The 19535-nt window shown below is 40.2% G+C and overlaps 3 pseudogenes across 3 annotated transcripts; all 3 read right to left on the bottom strand.

Annotated features, from left to right (window-relative positions):
- Positions 1-223: 223 nt before the first annotated feature.
- AT1G40113 lies at positions 224-6295 on the bottom strand (annotated as a pseudogene; the record flags this gene model as incomplete). The annotated part of the gene is made up of 1 exon: positions 224-6295.
- Positions 6296-8702: 2407 nt separating this feature from the next.
- Positions 8703-11860, bottom strand: AT1G40109 (annotated as a pseudogene; the record flags this gene model as incomplete). The annotated part of the gene is made up of 1 exon: positions 8703-11860.
- A 220-nt stretch (positions 11861-12080) lies between these two features.
- AT1G40107 lies at positions 12081-15689 on the bottom strand (annotated as a pseudogene; the record flags this gene model as incomplete). Its single annotated transcript has 1 exon — positions 12081-15689.
- Positions 15690-19535: the final 3846 nt, after the last annotated feature.

The following is a 19535-nucleotide window of genomic DNA, read 5'->3' as shown; positions in this document are numbered from 1 at the left end:
TTGAATTTTAGGTTTTGGGATTTTCGGTGTAGAGTTTAGGGTTTAGGGTTTAGGATCCAATATACTATAATACTTAGAGAAGCAAGAAGAATCTGGGTTAGCGTTTCGGAAAGAAATATGACTAGATGTCATGTGTATGATTGAATATAAAACTAGAACCTCAACCAGATCGCGAAAAGTAAAGTAGTGCTTTCTTGTTAAACGATTCAAAACCAAAAACTCATAAGAACTTTGGCTTCACCATCAAAGCTTTGAGAATCAAGAAGAAGCTTGGTTAGCGGATTTGAAGTCAAATATGACAAGATGGTTTGTGTATCATTTGCAACTGGATTCCGGAAGCTTAATCGGTCAAGACGAGAACTAACTTTTTCTGCTTCGAGCGATGCATACGTCTAATTATATCCATTGACCACCGCATGAATGGATATGGCGAGGCGATTGATGACAAGAGCTCGGCTGGCTGATGGATTGTTGGTGCGTGCCTTTGACATTTTTTGCATCGTTTTAAAAAATTTTCGCAGTGTTTGACCATTGTCGGCCGGAAGAATCAGTGGCGTTTTATTTTGATGGCTAAGGCTTTTCCCAGGAATGATTTCCGCACGAGCCTCCGTGAATTTCTTTCATGATCTTGCAGACCGCTTCTCCTTCTACGCATGTCATTAAGGGTCCGGATAATAGCCACTTGTAGAGTTTTTCATCTACCAGAACGAAACGTGCAGCCTGAGCTTTAAGTTTTCGAGCTTCCCATTTGTCCGAGGGAAATTTCCCTTCAGATATGTAGCTTTTGATGGGTTCTATCCACTCTGAGCTGCACTCATCTTGGCTGTCGTCTGGAGCGTCGTCGTGATCCGTGCCGATTTGTAATGGGGAGGACATGTTCTTCTTTGCCAAGGTCAATGCTTGGTTTTTCGATGAACTCTACTGGAATGACTCTTTTCAGGCTTGGGTCAGATGTCGAGGCTAGAGCAGCTAGGGCGTCAGCCGATGTATTTTCTCCTCGAGGGATCCTTGTAAACTCGAACTCGTTGAAATTCCTCGCTAGATTTTGTACATAAGTCAGATAGGCTTCCATTCTTTCGTCCCGAGCTGTGTATTCTCCGTTGAACTGATTTGCGACGAGTTGGGAGTCGCAAAAAGCTCGGATTTTCTCTATCTTTAGCCCCTGAGCAAGATTAAGTCCGGCTACGAGCGCTTCGTATTCGACCACATTGTTGGTAGCCTCGAAGTTTAATCTAAATGATTGCTCGAGGACTTCTCCCGTTGGCGAAGTGAGGCGGATGCCTACACCCGAACCTTGCTTTGATGACGAGCCGTCTACGTGCAATAGGCAAGTTGTATCGAGTGGATTTTCTCAGGCCTCCTTTGTTGGCAGTTCGACGATAAAATCGGCTAGGACCTGGGATTTTGCATATGTTTTGTTCCGATACTCGATGTCATATTCGCTGAGCTCGATTTCCCATTTAGCTAGGCGTCCTGATTGGCTTGGAATGTGTAAGATAGCGCAGAGCGGCATGGATCCCATTACTATGATGGAATGGGATTGAAAGTAGGGTCGCAGTTTCCGAGCCGACATTATGACTGCTAAAGCGAGTTTCTCCATTTGTGGGTAGCGAGATTCCGCGCCGGTGAATGTCTGTGAGACGTAGAAAATCGGTTTATGTTCACCTCTGTCTTCTCGGACTAACACTCCGCTGACAGCAATATCCGATACAAGTATAGTGGTTCTCCGATTACGGGCTTTGCGAGGATGGATGGTGTTGCCAGATACTTCTTGAGTTCCTGAAAAGCTTCTTCGCATCGGGTCGTCCATTCGAATTTCTTGTTTCCCCGAAGGACATCGTAAAAGGCCAAGCATTTGTTGGTTGAGCGAGAGATGAAACGGTTAAGGGCCGCAACTCTTCCGTTAGACGTTGCACTTCTCGCTTCTTTTGAGGTGACGCCATTCCCAACAATGCCTCGATTTGCTTCGGATTTGCCTCGATGCCGCGGTGCATGACTAGATACCCGAGGAACTCTCCAGATCTTACCCCGAAGCGGCACTTTGCTGGATTGAGTTTGACGTTGTAGAGGTTAAGCTGCTGGAAACATTCGCGCAAATGGGATACGTGTTCTTCCTCTGCCATGGATTTCACCAACATGTCGTCGATGTAAACTTCCATTGTCTTCCTGATCTGTAATGCAAAGATTTTGTTGACAAAGCGTTGATAAGTTGCCCCAGCGTTTTTGAGTCCGAATGGCATCACTTGGTAACAAAAGATGCCTTGTTCGGTGTAGAATGAGGCTTTTTCTTGATCCTCGGGGTTCATCATGATCTGGTTGTAACCAGCGAAAGCGTCCATGAATGACATCAACTTGTTTCCAGAAGTTGATTCTACGAGGCGATCGATGTGCGGTAATGGGAAACTGTCTTTTGGGCAGGCTTTGTTAAGGTCGGTGAAATCTACGCACACTCTCCATTTGTCGTTTTTCTTTTTTACTACGACCGGATTCGCGAGCCAATCGGGATATTTTGCCTCGGTGATGGACCCGATCCTCAGTAATTTCTCTACTTCAGCTTTCACGGCTTCTGCTCGCTCCCGATCCAATTTTCTCCTCTTCTGCTTAAAAGGTTTGAACGTCGGGTGGATGTAGAGCTCGTGTGATACGATATCAACACTTACTCTGGGCAGATCTTCTAGGGACCATGCGACTGTATTAACAATTTCTTTGAGGAAAGCGGTGAGTTCAGCTGTTAATTCTTCTCCTAGGTCTCCACCGATTTCCACGCACCGCTCGAGTTTTTCGTCATCAAGGCAGATAGAGATTACCGAATTGGGGATTGGTCTTGTGGATTCCCGAGCCTCCTCGATCTTTAGCTGCTATAACTGCTCGGAAATTACTTTCTCTTCAGCTCGGCCAAGCTTAGCTTTCTTATGATTCACGTCGGTAGTTGATTCAGTGACGGGTTCCTTAGCTTGTGTGCTGCCATGAGGCAGATTTGAGCATTATTCTAATTTCCTAGATGGTTTTCACGCCGTTGCTCGTGGGAAATTTCAGGCAGAGATAATATGTCGAAGCGACGGCTCGGAATTGATTTAACCATGGTGTGCCGATAATTATGTTGTAAACGGTCGGCTGGTCGGTAACAGAGAAATCGACGATTTTTGTTACCCCTTTGGCTCGGACTGGTAACTTGATGGTCCCGAGAGTCATAGTGGTTTCCCCAGAGAATCCGAGCACAGGTCACGGAGTTGGTACAATTCGCGTCATGTCGACTTTCATTTCTCGCAGAGTTGTAAGAAAAATTATGTCTAGTGTGCTTCCCGTGTCGACCAGAACTCGTTCGACGTTGAAATCACCAATGGTTAGTGTAATGACTAAAGGATCGTTGTGCGGACACTCCAAGCCGTTGGTATCGCTTTCGTGAAAGGTCACTTCGTCATCTAATCTGAGCACAGGTCCCGGAGTTGGTACGATTTGAGTCGGCCTTCTTCTGATAAGCTTTGATCGATGCCATCGTGTCTTGACAGAAAGCCGAATCTCCTAAAATTGTGAAGATCCTTCCCCGAGCAGCTTCTGGCTCATCACCGTTTGCTTCGCGATTGCCTTGGCCTCTTTTGGATCCTTCGAGGTTTGCCGCGGGTGCCGCCTGCTCGGGATTGGCCACAGCATTGAGCTGCTCGGTTTTGGCCTTTTCCGCTTTTAAGTCCTCGATGGTTAGGCCTCCACCGATCTCTCCGGCTAGGAATTTAGTTGCCAACTTCGCCCCGAGGCTACGACATCTGAAAGTATGATGGCCGTAACTCTTATGCAACTCACAGTATTCCTGCTCGTTTCCTACAGTTTGATCCTTCGTCCTGGTGTAGGATTCTCGTCCGCGCCCTCGACCGCGGCCTCGTCCTTGACTTCGGGGTGTATCAGCTTGGCAATTGTGGGCTCCGGAGAAATTTTGTCCTTCATGGTGAACGAATGTCATGCCTTGAGCGTCCTTTTTGTAGTTCGGAGCGCTGAGTTGGGATTTATCGCTGCGAGGCGTTTGCTTAGGCGGCTCGTGACTTTTTGATAGTAGTTCCATTTCTTCCTCATGGGAAACGTAATCCGAGGCTCGGTGCAAGGCATCTCGGATTGTCTGTGGTTTGGACAAGTTTAACTCCTTTCGAAATTCGGACTTGTACCACAGCGCTTTTTTCAGAGCAGAGAGAGCCTCTACATCATTAAATCCTTCGACTTTGGCTAGGGTAGATCGAAATTTTGCGAGGAAGTCTCGAAGTGGCTCATTTGGCTGCTGAGACAATGACCACAGATCGGCGTCTTACGTGCAAGGATCGATTAGCACCGAATATTGCTTTAGGAAGAGCGTCGATAGCTCCTGAAAACTGTTCACGAAATTTCCCTTGAGTCTTGATAACCAATCCAGGGCTGGTCCTTTCAAGTGTTCGACGAACAGATGACAGAGACCAGCGTCTCTTTCGACGGGTTTGAATTTGGCTCGGGCCACAGAAATTATGAATGACTTCAAATGTCCTTTCGGGTCGCCGGATCCATTGAAGTATTCGATCCTTTGCTTTCCTGGATCTTAGATTATTGCGTTGGAGATCCTGCGTGTGAAAGGAGTGTTGTGGGACTCCTCCAGAATGCGATCGATGTTTGGGGCCGAGGAGACTGCATTATGCATTTGGGATCTTACAAGCTTCATCTCGTTTTCTGCTTTGGCTAGGGAGAGCTTGATAACGCTTATTTCTTGTTCTCTGGCGCATTCCTCAACCCATCGAACGTTCTCTTCTGAATCTTCATCGTCCGAGACCCCGATCTAATCGGCCTCGACAAATTTGCTCGGGGAAGAGGGAGCTGCGGATTCTGTTCAGTTCATCGTGATTCGATTTCCCAAAGTTGCCGGCTCTGCTCGGTCTCTTCCAATTTTCAGCGCAGTTCTGCGGATGGGCCTCGTCGTGTTGCCAGGTGTGTGGAACACGAGCCGTGTTGAGTTGAGATCTGCTGCTGTTCGTCGATCCCAAAGATGCCTTGCACCAAAACGAGTAGTCCTGATCTGTCCTTGGGAGGTAGTTGCTTCGAGTTGTTGCGCCAAAGACCGATTCGCCTGTTCTTGATCTTTTACCTTCTTCTGAAGTTGAGCCATCATACTTCTTAATTCTGCTAGGACCGCGGGAGCGGTGGCTTCAGGAACGTCTGTCTGGTTTGGAGGGATCGGGTTTCCCTCTACGTCAACTGTGTTATCGGGGATCTGATTGTTGACCATTGTGGATTGGTTGGTTGGTTCTGTGTTCTGGGAGTAAGAGAAATCTCGATAGTTCCCCTCCTTCTAGCGCCAAATTGTGAGAGTCAAAACTCGCACAATAGAAATTGTACTAAGGGTTCCTTCAAAGAACGGATCTTTGTGAGATTCTCAAAGAACAACAGAATTGCTGATTACCGCGGACGGTGTTCTTGGTTATATTATTGAAATAATGAGGATTTGATCATATAAGTGTTTAGAAATATGGAAAATAAGTGTTTTTCCTTCAAAATCAGAGCGGTTTTTATAGCCTGAGGTTGAGAGCGTTTTTGTGCGTGTCCCCTTTGTTTGTCCTCAGAGGTGCTTTATATAGGGCTTTCGCAGATCGCTTCTCGCGATATTCTCGGAAGATTTTTCTTTATCTTAGAGTTGGCGAAGGAGATTTTCTTTATCTTCCGAAGATTTTAGGAACTTCTATATTCCGTGACATCCTCGGAGATTCTCTAATATCTTTTCTTGAAGGTTTTCTGACCCGATCCGAAGTTCTTCCGAGCCGGGTTGAGCTGACCCTCGGGTCGTGGCTGAGCGGCTTGGACCGTGCTAGTCGAATGATGCACTCCCGAGGCCTCTTGAAACCCGCCTCGGGATGATTTTCCAGGTTGCCATCCGAGGCACTTCGAGACCGGGTCGGGGAACCCTTTTGTGGTGATGCTCCGAGGCATTCTCGATGTCGCCTCAGGATTGTTCCTCGATGTGATCTCTGAGGTGTTTTGAGGCCCGGTTCGGGATGGTTCTTTGACATGATCTCCGAGGCAGTGATCATGGTTGGCTCGGTTACCTGGGTGGAATCCAACAGGATTTATGGTGTAGAGTTTATGTTTAGTGTTTAAGAGCAAATATACTATAATATTTTAAGAAGCAAAAAGAATCTTGGTTAGCGTTTCTAAGTGAAATATAACCTGATGTCATGTGTATGATTGAATAGAAAAGTAGAACCCCATCTAGATCTCGAAAAGTACAGTAGTGCTTCCTTGTTAAACGATTTAAAACACCGAAAACGCATAAGAATTTCGGCTTCACCATCAAAACTTTGGGAATAAAGAAGAAGCTTTGCTAGCGGATTTGTTGTCAAATATGACTAGATGCTTTGTGTATCATTGAGCATAAGAACTAGAACCGCAACCGGATTCCGAAAGCCTAAAAGTAGGATTTAGGTTTTAAAGTTTGGGATCTATGGTTTAGGGTTTAGATATAAGGGTTTAGGGTTAAGAGTTTATGGTTAAGGGTTTACGGTTTCGGGTTTAGAATTTAAGGTTCAGGGGTTAGGGTTTACGGGTTGGATTTTAGGTTTTGAGATTTAGGGTGTAGAGTTTAGGTTTAGTGTTTAGGATCAAATATAGTATGATACTTAGAGAAGCAAGAAGAATCTTGGTTAGCGTTTAGGAGTGAAATATGACTAGATGTCATGTGTGTGATTGAATATAAAACTAGAACCTCAACGAGATCCCGAAAAGTAAAGTAGTGCTTCCTTGTTATACGATTCAAGACCAAAAACTCATAAGATCTTTGACTTCACCATCTAAGCTTTGAGAATCAAGAAGTGGCTTGGTTAGCGGATTTATAGCCAAATATGACTAGATGCTTTGTGTATTGTTGAGCATAAGAACTAGAACCGCAACCCGCTTCCAAAAGCTAAAGTAGGATTTTGGTTATAAAGTTTGGGGACTATGGTTTTGGGTTTAGGTTTAAGGGTTTAGGGTTAAGAGTTTAGGGTTTAGGGTTTTGGGTTTTGGGTTTAGGTTTTAGTGTTTTGGATTTTTAGTTTAGGGTGTAGGATTTATGTTTACGTTTTAAGGTTTTAGGTTTAGTGTTTAGGAGCAAATATACTTTAAAAAGTAAGCACAATCTTTGTAAGCGTTTTGGAATCAAATATCTCAAGATGATAGGTGGATGATTGAGTTTTAGGGCTAAAACCACAACCAGGGCTATGAACCTTAATTTATCTTTCCCTGTTAGAAGATCCAAAACCAAAAATCATACGGACTTAGGCTATACCATCAAAGCTTTGAAGAGCAAGAAGAATCTGGGTTAGCATTTCGGAGTGAAATATGAGTAGATGTCATGTGTATGATTGAATATAAAACTAGAACCTCAACGAGTATAAGAACTAGAAACGCAACTGGATTTCGGAAGCTAAAGTAGGGTTTAGGTTTTAAAGTTTGGGGTATATGGTTTAGGGTTTAGGGTTTAGGATCAAATATACTATGATACTTAGAGAAGCAAGAAGAATCTGGGTTAGCGTTTCAGAGTGAAATATGACTAGATGTCATGTGTATGATTGAATATAAAACAAGAACCTCAACCAGATCGCGAAAAGTAAAGTAGTGCTTCGTTGTTAAACAATTCAAAGCCAAACACTCAAAAGAACTTCGGCTTCACCATCAAAGCTTTGAGAATCAAGAAGCTTGGTTAGCGTATTTGTAGTCAATTATGACTAGATGCTTTGTGTATCATTGAGTATAAGAACTAGAAGCGCAACTGGATTTCGGAAGCTAAAGTAGGATTTAGGTTTTAAAGTTTGGGGTATATGGTTTAGGGTTTAGGGTTTATGATCAAATATACTATGATACTTAGAGAAGCAAGAAGAATCTGGGTTAGCGTTTCAAATTGAAATATGATTAGATGTCATGTGTATGATTGAATATAAAACTAGAACCTCAACGAGATCGCGAAAAGTAAAGTAGTGCTTCGTTGTTAAACGATTCAAAACAAAAAACTCATAAGAACTTCGGTTTCACCATCAAAGCTTTGAGAATCAAGAAGAAGCTTGGTTAGCGGATTTGTAGTCAAATATGACATAACGCCACTATAGAGTTTTGATATAGCATTTTAATTTCTTGTTATAAATTACTAATCTTTCTAATTTCGTGTCATAATACCCTCACCTAACAGGACAACTAATTATTGCTCTCTAACATAAGTTTTTTAACTTTGTGTTTTATGCTATCATATATAATTTTTTGACAATGACATCGAAGAATTGCTATAGTAAACAGAATTAGTGCGTCTAATTATGCTGTAATATAATCTACTATAGTTGAAAACAACAACCAATTTTTGCTATAATATCCAATCTCAAAGAACTATCTTTTGTGATTAATTCTAAACATGTTTTGCATAACATAAACATACAACATAACATAAGTCTTAATAGTTGTGATTCCAATCCAAGAGACACCATTCAAGAGTTAAACATAATCATCCAAAACAAGTTTAAGCAAAGTCAAATACATAAGAACACAAGTTTGATTCCAAATTTCATAACAGAAGTAGATTAGTCTAGTCTTAACCTAATCAGAAAACTAGCTAATCCGGACCATAGATTCTTCACTCCCTGCAATAATCAACAATGTCTCATATCAGTTCCTGCATAAACCAAATCACAAGCATCACAACAATTTCAAAACTTACCCTAGATTCTGCAAAGTTAGTAGGTCACCAACTTATCCTTTGGCCATGCAATTGATGAACCAAGTGAATCTCTCATATACTCGATTTCATCTGATGGCCTCCAGACTGCTGCATCATCTACATTCACTACATCTACCCAAACTCTAGCTGCATTCTCTGCCAAACGAACATGGTGTACCTTTTGATCTGGGTCTATTGAATGCATTCGTCCTACACCAACCACCCGCTTCTTTCCACTTATATCCATTAACTTGCACTTCTGATAAGCCTTCAAACCTTCAGATGTTTTTTGGCGCTGACATGTTACATTATAAACCAGGATTAAACGCATGTAGAAATTTTATTAGTCAATATGTCAAACCAAAGACAAACTTACCGGAGATCTCCATAGAGGGGTTTGTGATGCTAGCTGAGTTTTCTTCACAGGAGACTTTGGAACTACTGTTGGTTGCTTCTCACCAAGAGATTTTGCAATTGTTCCTGCAGATTCTGAACCCTTGGCTGCAGATACCTGAATAGAAGAATTATGACCTGACTTTCCTTTTGTTGCTCCATTTTGTTGCTTCTCACCAAGAGATTTCTCTGTTGCTCCATTTTGTTGACTTGCTGCTGCTGACTTTCCTTTTGAGGCTGATGCTGTTGGATAAGTTGATTGAGAAATCTGAAGAGGAGCTTTCTGAACTGCTGAATCTGTGGTGTTTTCATAGGAAACTTTGTGGGTAGGCCATGCTACAAAAGACTGTAAACAGTCCTCAAGGTATGTCACATCCATCGTTGGACTCCATATGAACGTCTCAGGTTGAAGTATTACATCCACAAATACTTTCACTGCACCAGGTCCGAGAGGAAGCCCATTAACTAATGCAGATTGGTCTTTTGTCTGCCAACGTCCTTCTGCAACAATAACGTCATTGGAAGACAAATCCAGTAGTTTGCACTTGTTTCCATAAGTGGGTCTTGGTCCCTGTCAAACACATTAAACCAATGTCTTAGTATGACTCTGAATATATTAGTATGACTCTGAATATATAACATTTTACCTGTGCAATGTCTTCTGGATTGAGCTTCTCCTCTAGGCTAACACACATAGCAACAGGCCAAGCTATCATCTGACCAACAGCTTTCTCCATAATTTCCATGTTAACTGCGGGTCTCCAAAGGTATGCTTCTTGTACAATCGCAGTGTCAATCAATACTTTAACATCTGTAGGACCTAAGCGACTTCCATTGACTATCTCATCCGGATCAGAAGATATAATACAACCCTCAGCAACGGTTGCATCAGTACCAGCCCAATCCATCAAGACACACTTAGGTTGTGATCCTTGGTTCACACTCTGTATAAGGAATCAATAGGCTATTATTATCTAATTATGTACCAAGAGATCAAAAGTATCAAATAAAAGTGACTTACTCTTACAGCTGAGGTTTCACCAACTTCAGCTGATTGTCTCTGTACCAAAAAAAAAACAAAGTCAAATATATGTACTAACCGATTGATTAGCTTTATGTATAAGTAGACAAGTGTTTACATGGTTCTTTATCTTGTCAATTACTTCTTGTAACTCATTGACCTTCTGCTGGAGCTGGTCCTGTTTCTGTTGCATTTCAGCCATACATTTGCTTTTTACTTGGAAACAAGCTAGTTTGGTCTTGTTCATATTTCTTCCCATCGCCCTTAGTCTACTAGGATTGTCAGGCCCTAAGAGTTGGCTAAGTGAATCTTGTGCTTCATTCGTCCCATTTGATTGAGGACCACTACTAACAATCTCAGCTGCCTTTTTCTGCAAACCATCACACACAATCACAAACCAGTCCACACAATCACTGGCTAACCTATTGCCTATCACATTCATTTCAAAACCATCACAAACCAGTCCAATTTCTGTTCCATCACTAACCTATCTAATTTAACAAACCATCACTAACCTAACAATCATCACAAACCAAACTGTCACAACTTCCAAACTATAACATACTCACAATTTTTTCAGCCGCATTTGTATTCACTGGTGTTCCATCTTTCTTGGTCCGTGACTTAACCCAAACCTTTAGCCTCGTCACTTCAGTCGGGTCTGCACTACTAGTTTTCTGAAAAACACAACATGCCAATATTAGTAGCAAGCTAAGTGTTTTAAAATTTCAAAGCAATAAAAAACATAACCTAACAGGCACATAAGATTACCATATCTTCTGCAAGTCTAACCATCCCTCTGCGACTACAAGTGTGAGGAATTTGGTTGCGCCTTCTCTCCTTGTAGCTATCGCTTATAACCTAACAATGATTGTTAATTAGTAACTTTCTACATAGTAAATATACTTAGTTAAAACAACTCCCTCAACATACCTTAAATTCAGGGCTAGTTTTGCTCTTCACAAATTTTCTCCACTCAAATGGAGAAACATTTTTAGGTCTCAGATTCATCCTCTGCTGGTTTGTCTTTGCTTCTCTAAACTTAGTTACTTGCCTTGATTTCCAGGATCTCCACAAACATCCCATTTGCTTAAGCACTGCAACCTTTTGATACTCCTCATCTAGTTCAAACCTTGCCTTCAATCAATTACAGAAAAAGTGATTATTGCTGTGATAAGGAAAGATAGTCAAATATTACAAAAAAATAAAAACTGAAGTGTTACCTCGACAGATTTCCAGAGAAGTGTCCTGATTTCTTCACCTATTTTTGTCCAGCGATCAATTGTGATAGGGACGTGTTCACGGATCAATGCGCCTGCATATGATGCTAACTTAACTGAGCCTTTACCAATAGGCTCTCCCATCATGGTGTACTCCACTCTCACTCTGGCATTTGGATCCTTAGCAATATCTTTCATCCTAGTTGGTCCACGCTGCCTCTTGGTCTTAGGTTGAACAGCTTCTTCATCTCCAGATAATTCAAGCTCGCCTTCAGGTTCTTCTCCTGCTTGCACTTCAGCTTCGTTTTCTGTCTCTTCATTGATGTCTTCATCAGCTTCTTTTTCTGTCTCTCCATTGATGTCTTCATCAGCTTCTTTTTCTGTCTCTCCATTGATGTCTTCATCAGCTTCTTTTTCTGTCTCTCCATCAGTTTGTTCTACATCTGTTGGCTCAATTGTACCCACATACTCCACCTCATCTTTGCATTTCTTAGCAGCAGCTTTTTTAGGTTGTCTTCCACGCTTTTTCTTCTGTTGTCCCATTGTAAATCACCTGAGAAAAAATGATAAAATTAAATCAGCACTCAAAGCAGACACACAATTAACACTAAAAACAGACAGACAATCAACAAATTAAACACAACAGACAGACAATCAACAAACACAACAGACAGACAATCAACAAACAAAGTTAAAACAAAGTTCTACATTTCAAACATAAATCCCTTCACAATCACTTCTCTCATTCTCTGCTACTTCCAAGTCAACATCGATGTCAACGGCCCAATGTCAAGAGTAACATCGTCACTCTCATTCTCTCTAAATCTTCTCGACGGACCTCTCATTGGAACATGCCAAGATGATGAGTCATCTTCACGCAGGAAAAACACTTGTTTTGCCTGAGAAGCCATAATATACGGATCCCTTAAAAAGGAGACTTGACTATGATTCAAATTAACTAGTGTACACCCTTCTTCTTCCTTAGCTCCATTGCCCTTTACTGCCCAGTTGCAACGAAATAAAGGAACATAGAAGACATTATAGTCCAACAGTATAATGTCTGTTATGCAGCCATAATACTGCACCAAATGCACCACTTGTTCCTTATCCTTTGCACTAGACCTACAAACTACTGTAGCTTCATAGAAAACACCACTATTCTGTGTTTTCTTGTCAACTGTTCTTGTGTGAAATCGTTGCCCATTCACTATGTAACCAGTAAATGATCTTGCGCAACAACGTGGACCATAAGCCAGCCATTTCAGTGTTTCACCATGAGTACTTGAATCAAGATGTATCTATCAAAGAAAAATAGAAAAAGTCAGGCTCTTATATCTATTGCTAGCCTGTTCTTTAAGCTAAACTACTAAGTGAAAGACAAATACTAGCCTGTTCTTTAAGCCAAGATGCAAAATTTTGAGTGTGCATACTCCATAACAGAGACGCATCACGTCTGCATCTCCCATTAGTGTTTTGTAGAAGCTGCAGGTGCTCACTAGTAAACAGAGAAAACAAAATTCAGAATGAACATTCATAGAAGCAGAAAGTGAAAAGCAATATAGAAAAGTAATAGAAAGAGAGATAGATTGTAACTTACTCTACATAAGGTTCGACGACAGCCATATTCTGGATCACAGCCAAATGAGCTATTTTTCTCTCCATTTCTGTAAGACTAATAAAGGTGCCTGCAGAGATAGGACGCCCTCCAAGGATAGAGTTGTTCTCATACTCAGTATTTCTATCTGCCTTTTCCTGAACTTTTGTTGTCTTCTTCAAAAATTCACTACAGAATTGGATGCACTCTTCAGCTAAGTAACATTCAGCAATACACCCTTCAGGTCTTGCTGTGTTTCTCACAAAATCTTTGAGGACTTTCATATATCTCTCAAAAGGGTACATCCATCTGAAATGAACTGGTCCCGCTAATCGAGCTTCTCTCCCTAAATGAACTGTCAAGTGCACCATGATGTCAAAGAAACTGGGAGGAAAAAACCTTTCAAACAGACAAAGGGTTTCAACAATCTCAGCTTCCATTTCCAAAAGTTGCTCCATATCAATCACTCTCTGACATAAGTGATTGAAAAATTTGCATAAGCGTCCAATTGCTACCCTAGGACCTTTAGGTAACAACCCTCTCAAAGCTATTGGAAGAAGCTGCTGCATTAAGACGTGATAATCATGTGATTTCAATCCTGTTACCTTACAGTCTTCTAAAGATACACCTCTTGCTATGTCTGAACAGTAGCCATCTGGTCCTTTAAAATCAAATAGACGTTTGCAGAATAGCTTCTTCTCTGACTTGGAGAGAGACCAAAGTGCTGCAGGAAGGTATGTCCTTTTCCCTTTGGTTTGCAGATGCAAGTCCTTCCTTATACCAAGCACCTCGAGATCTTTGCGAGCGTTGAGACCATCCTTTGACTTCCCACAATGCAACAATGTTGATACAATAGATGCAGCCACATTTCTCTCCACATGCATGACGTCTAAGTTATGCCTTACTGGTAGGTCCTGCAAAACAGACAAACAAAATGCATTAGACATTTTCCCTTTGTTTCAATCTAAACAATAAAACATATTTCAAGAAAAGAGAACAGACCTGCCAATAAGATAGCCTGAAAAAGATTGACATTTTCTTCCATCTTGATAACTCTTCCTCATCTACTTCTGCCTCTTCTTCCTCATCCTCCTCCGAGTCACTAGATAGATCATCACTATCTGATCCTGATTTAACAGACTCCGGTTGTTTCCTCTTCCTTGTAGATTGTTTCAAATTCCCAAAATTATTTTCGAAATTTTTCAAGTTATGAGAAATTTCCAAACCACTTAGTATTCTACTCTTTCTCCGATGTTCAGCTTTACCATCAAACCAAGACTTCTTATTTCTAAACCTATGTGATGGTGGCAGACCCATTCTATGTCCCATATAGACATGTTTTCTGCTGAATTTAAACCACATGCTTTCTGTATGTTTACCACATAAAGGACACGCCATTTTTCCCTTCACTTTACAACCCGCAAGATTCCCATAAGCAGAAAAATCACTAATCGTCCAAAGCAGCATAGCTTTGAGAGTAAATGATGATTTACTGAAAGCATCATATGTCAATTCCCCATTGTCCCACAGATGGCATAAATCATCTATAAGTGGTTCTAAGTATACATCAATACTATTTCCAGGCTGTTGTGGACCCGGAATCAACAATGTCAGCATGATGTTCTCCTTCTTCATGCATAAGTCAGGAGGCAGATTGTAGTTTACAAGCAAAACAGGCCAACAGCTATACCTTGTGTTTTTCATGTTGAATGGATTAAACCCATCTGTGGAAAGACCAAGCCTCAAGTTCCTTTCCTTTGATGCAAATAAAGGGTATTTTGCATTCATTTGATCCCATGTTACTGAATTAACAGGGTGGCAGAGCTTTCCATCTGTGCTTTTGTTGTGAAAATGCCACCTTAAATCCCTAGCCATTTCCTCAGATCTGAACATTCTTTTGAGGCGTGGGATTATTGGAAAGTACCGCAACACTTTCTGTGGAACACCTTTTTTTACTTCACCAGTATGCATGTTTGTCTTCCATCGTGAAGCATTGCATTTAGGACAATTCTGGAGCTTCTTGTATTTCTTTCTGAATAGGCAGCAGTCATTAACACATGCATGAATCTTCTGATAGCCCATATCAAAGAATTTCAAAAACTTTTTCACCTCATACAGTGATGTGTGTAGCACATTATCCTCTGGTAGCATCTCCGGCAATGTCTCTAGAAGATCGTTGAAACTCTTGTCAGACCAGCCATTTTTAGTCTTTAGTCTAAACAGAGACACAATCTCGGACAGCTTGCTATGGTTAACACAGCTTGGATATAGAGGTGTCTCAGCATCTGCAAGCTTTGCAAGGAACTCGTCGTCTTTCTTGTCGTCACGTTCTGCAATCTCGCCCAATTGAACCATAGCATCAAACTCTTCGTCCAAATACTCTGCAGCATGATACAACTCAACTACTTCATCATTCCACTGACTGACTTTGCTTTCACTTTCACCACCAGACACCAATTCTCCATGATGATACCAGTCACACCGCCTCTTATAAGCCTCATCCATTTCTCTTGTCACAAGATGATCAACAACTACACAGCCTGAGTGACGATCTATGTTACGACAATCAATGCAAGGACATACAATCATATCATCTCCCAAAGCCGCAGCCACATCCCGTACAAACTTGATAGCCCCTCTCTCATAAGCAGGATCAGCTCTTTGTTGCAGAAGTAGAAAGAGAGAAAAAAAAGAAGTAAACTCCCCAAAACCCTTACTGAAACCTAATTATAATTATATTCCTTACCTGCCAAGATGCACCCAATCCTTGGCCACCATTCTATGTGCTAACCGTAACATAAATTAACCTTTAGTAACCTAAGCAGCATACCATATTGTGTAAAGAAAAGAATCTCTTAAATAAGCAATCACACAATAAGTAGACAACATTCACAAATAAATTCAAACTTATAAACGTAATCAATCAAAGCAATTCACGTTTTAAGTACATGCTACTCGATTATAGTAGCAGGTTTTAAACAAATGTAACTCAAAAGAATCTTCAATATAAGCAAACACAGAATACAACATTTACAAATCACTCTATCAAAACAATTCAGTAGATAAGTACAGTTACTAGATTATATTAGCATGTTTTAAAATAAATGAAACTGAAAAGAATTCTTCTAAGTAAACAATCACAGAACAAGCAGACAATATTCACAAATAATACTAACTATGACAAGAGAAAACAATTCACAAAAGGGAGACAATGATACTAACCTTTCCTGTGAAAAGAGAGAATTGATAAGCTTCCAAATGTCCATTGATTCGCTCAGCAACGCTTACAAATTAAACAAAATATAGTGAATGAGCAAAATGTTTTATATTTAAGAAAGTGAATCAATGATAGTTTGACATAACAAAATAACTAAATCGATGAGACAATAACAACACGATTCAGACAACAGACGAAGCTTAATCAATCTGACAATGAAATTCTCAAGTTTTATCACTCAATAAAAAATCAAACATTACAGAGCCAAAATCCAAAATTTGCAACTCTAATGCCCTAATAAATACACAATTTCGAATGCAAAATTGTTCACAAGCACCTAGAGCAGTTCAGGTTACCATTACTAAGACGAAATTCATATGAATTCGCAATAAACAAAGGCATGCAAAGTAGACAAAATTTTAAGAATCGATAAAGAAAACAGATCTAGGGTAACGAATTCTAAAATCACACAAACATCGGTTATTGAGTCTCAGAGATTGATGGAAACAGATCTAGGGTAACGAATTGAGTGTCAAAGGAGAAAAAAACAACATAGAAAATGACTTGCCTTCGATTCGATCTCGAAGTGGACAGATATAGAGCAGATTGAGTACCGGCGGAGGTTCCAGTTGCACGGAGAGCTTTCACGGCGACGACGGAGAGGCAACGGAGGGTTTAATCGGTGGCCAGAATAGTGAGTTCGTCGGACATACGGCTGAGGACTGAGAGAGTTTTCTTTCTTAGGGTTTTCGAAAAGTTGTTTTGTGTTTGTTTTTTTTTCTCGAAAATGACTAAGTGTTATTTGGCGGAATAAGTATTTTGTGTTCCCGCTCATTAAAACTTTATATCAGCGTTTATAAAGTGCTGTAATATTAAAACTATATCTTAGCGTTTATCAACTGCTGTAATATAATAACGAAAATTACATGACATCTTCAATAGCAATTGAGTAATCTGTGCTATAATGGTATGCTATCAATGAAGACTTTTTTTGTAGTGAAGAACCTCAACCAGATCCCGAAAAGTAAAGTAGTGCTTCCTTGTTGTAAGATTCAAAACCTAAAACTCATGAGAACATCGGCCACACCATAAAAGCTTTGAGAATCATGAAGAAGCTTGGTTTATGTTTTTGTAGTCAAATATGACTTGATGTTTTGTTTATCATTCAATATAAGAACTAGAAACGGAAAAAGAACCCGGAAGTTAAAGTAGGGTTCAGGGTTTAAGGTTTCAGGTTAAGGTTTAGCGTTTAAGGTTTAGGTTTTAAGGTTTTGGGTGTACGGTTTAGGGTTTAGAGTTAGGGTTTAGCGTTTAAGGTTTAGCGTTAGGGTTTCGGGTTTAGGGTTTAGGGATTAGATTTTAGGGTTTGGGATTTAGGGTGTAGGGTTTAGGTTTAGTGTTTAGGAGCAAATATACTATAATACTTTAAGAAGCAAAAAGAATCTTGGTTAGCGTTTTAGAGTGAAATATGACTACATGTCATCTGTATTGTTGCCCTATTATACGATTCAAAACCAAAAACTCATAAGAACTTTAGCTTCACCATCAAAGCTTTGGAATCAAAAAGTAGCTTCATTTGAGGATTTGTAGTCAAATATGACTAGAAGCTTTGTGTATCATTGAGCATACGAGTTAGAACAGCAACCGGATTCCAGAAGCTAAACTATCTAGGATTTAGGTTTTAAAGTTTAGGGTCTATGGTTTAGGGTTTAGGGTAAAGAGTTTTGAGTTTAGGGTTTTGGTTTTAGTGTTTAGGGTGTAGGGTTTAGGGTTTAGAGATTAAGATTTAGGTTTTGGGATTTATGGTATGAAGTTTATGTTTTGTGTTTAGGAGCAAATATACTATAATACTTTAAGAAGCAAAAAAAATCTTGGTTAGCGTTTCTAAGTGAAATATAACTAGATGTCATGTGTATGATTGAATACAAAACTAGAACCTCAACCAGATCCCGAAAAGTAAAGTAGTGCTTCCTTGTTAAACGATTCAAAACCAAAAACTCATAAGAACTTCGTCTTCACCATCAAAGCTTTGAGAATCAAGAAGCATCTTGGTTAGCAGATTTGTAGTCAAATATGACTAGATGCTTTGTGTATCATTGAGCATAAGAACTAGAACCACAACCGGATTCCGGAAGCCTAAAGTAGGATTTAGGTTTTAAGTTTTGGATCTAGGGTTTAGGGTTTAGGGTTTAGGTTTAACGGTTTAGTGTTAAGATTTTAGGGTTTAGGGTTTTGGGTTTAGGATTTAGGGTTCAGGGTTTAGGGTTTAAGGTTTTGGGTTTAGGATTTAGGGTTCAGGGTTTAGGGTTTAGGGTTTGGGTTTAAGGGTTTAGGGTTAAAAGTTTTTGGTTTAGGGTTTACGGTTTCGGGTTTAGGATTTAGGGTTTAGGGGTTAGGGTTTAGGGGTTGAATTTAAGGTTTTGGGATTTTGGGTGTAGAGTTTAGGTTTAGTGTTTATGATCAACTATACTATGATACTTAGAGAAGCAAGAAGAATCTGAGTTAGCGTTTCAGAGTGAAATATGACTAGATGTCATGTGTATGATTGAATATAAAACTAGAACCTCAACGAGATCCCGAAAAGTAAAGTAGTGCTTCCTTGTTATACGATTCAAAACCAAAAACTCATAAGAACTTCGACTTCACCATTAAAGCTTTGAGAATCAAGAAGTAGCTTGGTTAGCGTATTTATAGTCAAATATGACTAGATGTTTTGTTTATCGTTGAGCATAAGAACTAGAACCGCAACTGGATTCAAGAAGCTAAAGTAGGATTTTGGTTATAAAGTTTGGGGTCTATGGTTTAGGGTTTAGGGTTTAGGTTTAAGGATTTAGGGTTAAGAGTTTAGGGTTTAGGGTTTAGGGTTTATGGTTTTGGGTTTAGGATTTATGTTTAGGGTTTAAGGTTTAGGTTTAGTGTTGTGGAGCAAATATACTTTAAGAAGTTATCACAATCTTTCTAAGCTTTTTGGAATCAAAGATCACAAGATGAGAGGTGGATGATTGATTTATTAGGGCTAAAACCACAACGAGGGATATGAACCTAAATTTATCTTTCCTTGTTAGGAGATCCAAAACCAAAAATCAGACTGACTTAGGCTACACCACAAATGCTTTGAGAAGCAAGAAGAATCTGGGTTAGCATTTCAGATTGAAATATGACTACATTTTATTTGTACGATTGAATATAAAACTAGAACCTCAACTAGATCCCGAAAAGTAAAGTAGTGCTTCCTTGTTAAACGATACAAAACCAAAAACTCATAAGAACTTCGGCTTCACCAACAATGCTTTGAGAATCAAGAATAAGCTTGGTTAGCAGATTTGGAGTCAAATATGACTAGATGCTTTGTGTATTAATGAGTATAAGAACTAGAACCGCAACCGGATTCCGGAAGCTAAAGTAGG

Source organism: Arabidopsis thaliana (genome assembly GCF_000001735.4).
Source record: "Arabidopsis thaliana chromosome 1 sequence".
Taxonomy (NCBI): Eukaryota; Viridiplantae; Streptophyta; class Magnoliopsida; order Brassicales; family Brassicaceae; genus Arabidopsis; species Arabidopsis thaliana.
The sequence above is the reverse complement of the archived record's forward strand: the minus strand, read 5'-3'. Positions and strand labels throughout refer to the sequence as shown.